This window comes from Lissotriton vulgaris, chromosome 5 (assembly GCF_964263255.1).
Source record: "Lissotriton vulgaris chromosome 5, aLisVul1.2, whole genome shotgun sequence".
In the NCBI taxonomy this organism is placed as follows: Eukaryota; Metazoa; Chordata; class Amphibia; order Caudata; family Salamandridae; genus Lissotriton; species Lissotriton vulgaris.
In genome coordinates, this window is record NC_141693.1 from 769,278,489 (window position 1) to 769,284,488 (window position 6,000).

The following is a 6,000-nucleotide window of genomic DNA, read 5'->3' on the forward strand; positions in this document are numbered from 1 at the left end:
GAGGCTCAGGGCTGGGGCTTCTCAAACCCCAATGCACAGCATCGAGGGTCACTCGTGGGCTGCACGGTCAGCGTCTTGTGGTCTTTCCAAGATGGCGGGCCCCACGCTTCCGGTTGCCTCCACAGGTCTCAGCTCAGCAGGTACTGTGGATCGGGCTGTTAGAAGGCAGGCACGCTTGGTCTTGTCGAACTCAGTCGCTCGAGTTCCGGCGGACACTGCAACAAAGCAAACGTTTAGGTGCCTGTTTGCACAGGGTGGTCACTCCTTGACCACAAGGGAAATTCTTCAGTCTTCTACGTCGAGTAGGATGTCGAAGGGTCCAGAGTTTTGTTTCATAAGTTTCAGTCAGGATAATCTGAGTGCGTTGGCACTGCTCCCATTCTTATACCAATCTAGGGGGCTGGATTACCTGCTAGGTCCCCTCCTATGGGTGGGACCCAGGAAGGGGGTGGTTTCACCCCTTTCGCTTTGTCCAGGGTCGCCCAGGGGTCTGGGGCTGGTGTGCCCCTGAACCGGTTTGACCGGATTATGCAAGGGGAAGCCTTGTGCTCCCCAGGCACTGTCTGGTTTCTTTCAAACCTCCCTGCTACAATCCACTATCTCCTGTCTGGGGTGGGGTGACACCTCCCCGCGGCAGGAAAGCCTTTGTCCAGGCCTCCTCGGCTGAGTTTCGGTCAGCAGCAGGAGTTCAGACTCGTGTCTGTGGCAGAAGCGTCCATTTTGTGATGCTGAGGCTCTTTTAAAATCAACAGCGTTTCAGTAAAGTAACATGCCTTCTCCCTCTAGAGGGGTGGAATGCTATCCCCGTCGACCGGACTGTCGAGGGGATAGTATTCCAAATCGTATGCCACCTTACATGACCTATTTTGATAAAGCCAAACCAAAGTTAACATATAACCGCAATGGATTATAATAGTATATGGTATGGCATTATTGGGGGCGTGGCTAAGCACGCAATGGCGGAGGACGTGCTCGGGTAGAGCTCCGTGACAAGCTCCCCTTCCCCGAGCCTATTATCCGCTAAAGTACACGGAAACCGCCGGAAATTGCAGGCGGACACCCACGGAGGTCATCTCGACAGCCTGGCTGACTTTTGGCCCAGGGCTCCATCGGGCCAGACCCCGGCCTGTCCTGCAACCCTCCTGCGGGTCTGGGGACCTCCCGGCCGGCAGGGACACCACGAGAGACCGAGGATTGGGCCCGGCGTGTAGGCCCCGGCCCACACTCCCTGAAGGCCGCTGGCGGACCGACGCTACATCGAGAGTGACCACCGGGGGTACAGCGGAGGCCGGCCTCGCCACCTCCGATGCGACCAGCGAACCACGACGGCCCGGCATCAGCGACGCAGCCCCTGTGAGGCAGCCCGGGAGCGCGACCTGACCGGTGAGGAGGGGGAGAGTCGGGCGGCCCCCTGGGACGCTGCGCAACATCAGGCGCTATCCGGGAAGCCACGGACACACAGGCAGCCACGGAGGGACCGGGGCGGAGAGGCCGCCCACAACCCGCCACCGCGCCCGACCCACGCTCCCCGAGGGACGCCGCCCGGAAAGCGATCGCCAAGGACTCGGCGGAGACGCAGCCTGTAACTACCGCCCTGACGAAAGGACGCCGTAAACCCAGCGAGGCGGCCGCCGGCGCACCTGAGGCGCCCGAGGAGCGAGAACCGACCTGGTGAGGAGGGGGAGAGTTGGGCGACCCCTGGGGCGCCACACAACACCTGGCGGAGTCGGAGGGGCCGGGGCGGAGGGACCAGCTACTACTCGCCAACACGGACCGGTGCCCCCGGCCAGGTCTGCAATAATCGGCTGGTGACACAGCGACCGTGCCCCCTTCCCCCCCTCCCGCAGTGGGGGCGCCTGAGGAGGCAATTGCGGACTGCCCCCCCCCTCCGCACGGACACACGCGCAGGGGGATAGCGGCCAGGAAGGAGAGATCCGCCACACACGAGACACTTGGGCCACTGCGCTGGGGGCTGCACGGCCACAGAGAGGAGGGGAATCACCAGACCCCCCTTCCCCCCCCTGCGGGGACACCGGCCACGACCGGGGGGGGACCCCAGACCCACGGACCTCCAACCCAGGCGGGAGGCGACCCCAGAGGTACCAAACAGAGGTGCTGACTGAGTGGCGGAGACAATAACTTTGCTAGGAGAGCGCCCTCACACATGTCAGGGGGGGCGAGGACCCGCACCAGGACTGGTGGAGCCCAGCAGAAAGGCAAGGCGAACAAGCAGCTCGACAAAATGGCTGCCGAACAATTGGCCACGAGACTGGACAGCGTGCTGGCGGCCGTCGAGCGAATGGAACAATCGCTACAACAGACCAGGACCTCCCTGGAGTCCAAGATCGACGGCGTGGCTGTGGACCTGACCCTCTTGCGAGACGACCACAGGAAGTTGTCAGACAGAACCAAGGTCCTGGAAGGCGCGGTGAAGGAGATCGAGCCCAAAGTCACCCAAACGGACAGACACGTGCAGGATCTACTGAACAGAGTAGAGTTCCTGGAAGATAGGGCCGAAGATGCGGAAGGGAGGGCGAGACGCAACAACGTCAGGCTCGTAGGGGTCCCGGAAAAATGGGAAGGGGACCGCCCAGCCCAACATGTGGAAGACTGGCTGCGGACACTGTTGCCTGAAGGCACGCTGTCACCCCACTTTGTCGTGGAACGCGCGCACCGTGTGCCGACCAGGCCCTATGCGACCGGCGCCAACCCGAGGCCACTACTCTTCAGGATCCTTAACTACAGGGACCGGGACACAGTGCTGCGGGAAACGAGGAAGATGGGTGAAATTCGCATAGACAATGCGGCGATCATGTTTTTCCCCGACTACACCATCCAGGTGCAACGCCAGAGACACGACTTCCTGGAGGTAAAGAGGAGGCTACGCACTGCAGGCCTCAAATACTCCCTGCTCTTCCCCGCAAAGCTGAGAGTGGTGGCGGGGGACAACACGTACTTCTTCGGGACCCCCGGGGAAGTCAGTGAGTGGCTGGACGGAGGCACGGACGCAGCACCCAAGCACCATCGTGGGGGCGAGACAAGGCCCAGGCGGCGCGGCCCACGACACCGCCGGAGGCACGGAACTCAACAGTCCCAGCGGACAGAAGAAGGGTCACGACACTCTCCTCCGTTGGACCAGATGCTTCAGGAACAGCGCGATGCGCTGCGGAAAGTTTCTCAGCTCAGCAACCCACCCTCCCAGGAATCACACCATGAGGACGGGCAGCAGCCAGCGCCCAGCGATGACGACGAAGCCATCTACGGGATCCCAAGCTCACAGATCTCTGTGGAATTGCCAGTGGTCACGCCGCAAACCTCAGACCTGATCCATTAGCACCGCAGGGGAGGCCGGGAAAATGACCGTACGGGAAGGGGGGGAAGAAACAGCGGCCGGCGGGACACTGAGGCGCAGCCGGCGCCGGGTGCGACTGGGGGTGCGCTCCTCTCCCCCCCTGACAACGGAATGGACAGCGGACTGCAGAAACAGTGAGTACAGCCTGATTGGCATTGGTGGTTGCGGGGTTGGCGAAGATGGGGTCACCCCTTGACCCGTGCTCATCCTTGGCCGGTTGCTGCAGCGGCCTGGACGAGGTGGGGTGCCCTCCATGACTGAGGCTGAGGGCACGCACGGAACCGCGACCCTTCCCCCCCGATGGCCGGGGTCCATGCAGGAGGGGCTCCATGGGACCAGAGCGAAGCCATGCGCCGGTCCACAACCGGTGGCCAGCAAACGGCCTGCAAACTAAGGCTCGGGGATGGAACTGGAATCCCTTTAACAGACTAATCTTCCTCCTAGCCTTAACCGTGCTTATGCACATCGCCCCTTAGACTGGAAATGTTGTCCCTCTCAATTGAGATTATGGACGGTGGCTCGTTTCGCCACTGCCCCTTTGGTATTTCAGTGGGTCTTGCCCACAGTTGGTTAATGTTGTTTGTTTTTTCCCTACCTAATGTCTACCTGAACAATATTGAGTGTACTACGGGGGGTGGGGTTGGGCATGCTGTTGATAGCGATGGGAGAGCCCCTGGTGGACCTGCTGCTGACACGGGGGACGGGGTGGAGCACGTACCGCTAATATGACTTCGATCAAGATATGCACTTGGAATATTAGAGGAATGCACACACCCGCGCGCAGATACCAGATATACTCCTACCTGAAAAGGCAGCAGGTACAGATCGCACTCCTGCAGGAAACACACCTATGCGGGGCGGAAGTGGCTGCACTGCGGCGCAGGTGGAGGGGTCAATTGTACGCCACAGAATACTCCTCGTTTGCCCGTGGGACACTACTGTGGGTTAGGCCGGGCACCCCTTTCACGATGTCGGAAGTGCTTACGGACCAGGGGGGGAGATATGTGCTTGTGAGGGGTAGGATGGACGGGCAACCAGTAGTCCTGGCATCGGTTTACTCTCCGAACACAGACCAGGGAAGCTTCCTGACACACCTATCGGAAAAGTTGGCGCCCTGGCACGGGGTCCCCTGGGTACTGGGAGGTGACTACAACACAGTGCTAGATCCTGTACTGGACCGCTCGACCCCACCCAGGCCGGATGCGACATCTTTAGGGGCTACAAAGGCGTTCACCAGATGGGCGACACAGTGGGACCTCAAGGATGCATGGCGCGCGCACAACCCAGACACTAGGGTATACTCATATTACTCGGGGGCACACGCGCTACATGTCCGCCTAGATAGATTCATGGTGACAACGGAAATGCTGCCGCAAATCACTGAGTCACAATATCTCGGTCGGACACATTCAGACCACAACCCACACACGCTGGCAATAGCATGGGAGCGCCCGCACCCACCCATCCCCACGTGGCGGCTACAACCCGCCCTCCTGCTCGACGCCCCCTTCAGAGACGCCCTACAGGCCCGAGTGGCGCAGTACTTCACCGACAACTCGGGCACGGCGTCCTCCCCAAGTGTGGAATGGGACGCCTTCAAAGTGGTGATACGGGGTCACTGTTTGAGCACACAAGGGAGCATACAGAGGAAGCTGGAAGCTGACCTGTGCAGGGTGGAGGCGGACCTGCTCCATTGGGAGCGGGAGGCGGTGTCCGGCGCGGGTGACCAGCTACGGGAGGCTCGCGAGGAACATGCGGCACTACTGGAGAGACTGAGGCACGTCAACTTCGCGGCCCACTCTGCACGGGTGCACCAGCACGGCGACAAACCGGGGAGATTACTGGCTTGGCTGGTCAAGCAGGAGTCCTGCACGGAACCGGTATCCGCTATCCGGACGGCTGAAGGGGAGATCGCGTACACACAAAGTAGGATACACCGGGCGTTTGTGGGACACTACCAAGCCCTATACAAGTCGCAGCTGAGGGCCACTGCGGCTACCATCGCGGATTTCCTTGCTGATATCCAGCTGCCTTCCCTGACGGACGCGCAGCAGGGAGACTTAGGAGGCCCATTTACCCAGGAGGAAATGCGAGAGGCCATCTTCGCGTTGTCCAACGGCAAGTCCCCTGGCCCCGACGGCCTACCTGCAGAGTTCTTCAAGGCCTGCTCGGATGTACTGGTCCCGGAGATGCTCAAACTATACACACATGCGATCGAGGACTCAGCGCTCCCGACCTCGCTTAACGAGGCGAACCTGGTTTCGCTGTTGAAGCCAGGCAGGGATGGCACATGTATGGGGTCCTACAGGCCCTTAGCCATGTTGAACACGGACTACAAGGTATTCACCTCCCTGCTGGCCCGCCGCCTGACCCTGGAGGTCCCGGCGCTGGTACATGCTGACCAAAACGGGTTCATGCCGGCGAGGAGCACTTCCCGCAACTTGCGACGCCTCTTCCGAGTCCAGGAAGCGGCCACCACACACTGGCCGAGGTCGGGGTGCCTCGTCTTAGACCTAGAGAAGGCCTTCGACTCGGTGGAGTGGCCATACTTGGGTGCGGTGCTAGACAAACTTGGCGTGGGGGAAGCCTTCATGGACATGGTCGGGCTGCTATACCAGAGACCCAACGTCCGCGTGCGGACGGGCAAG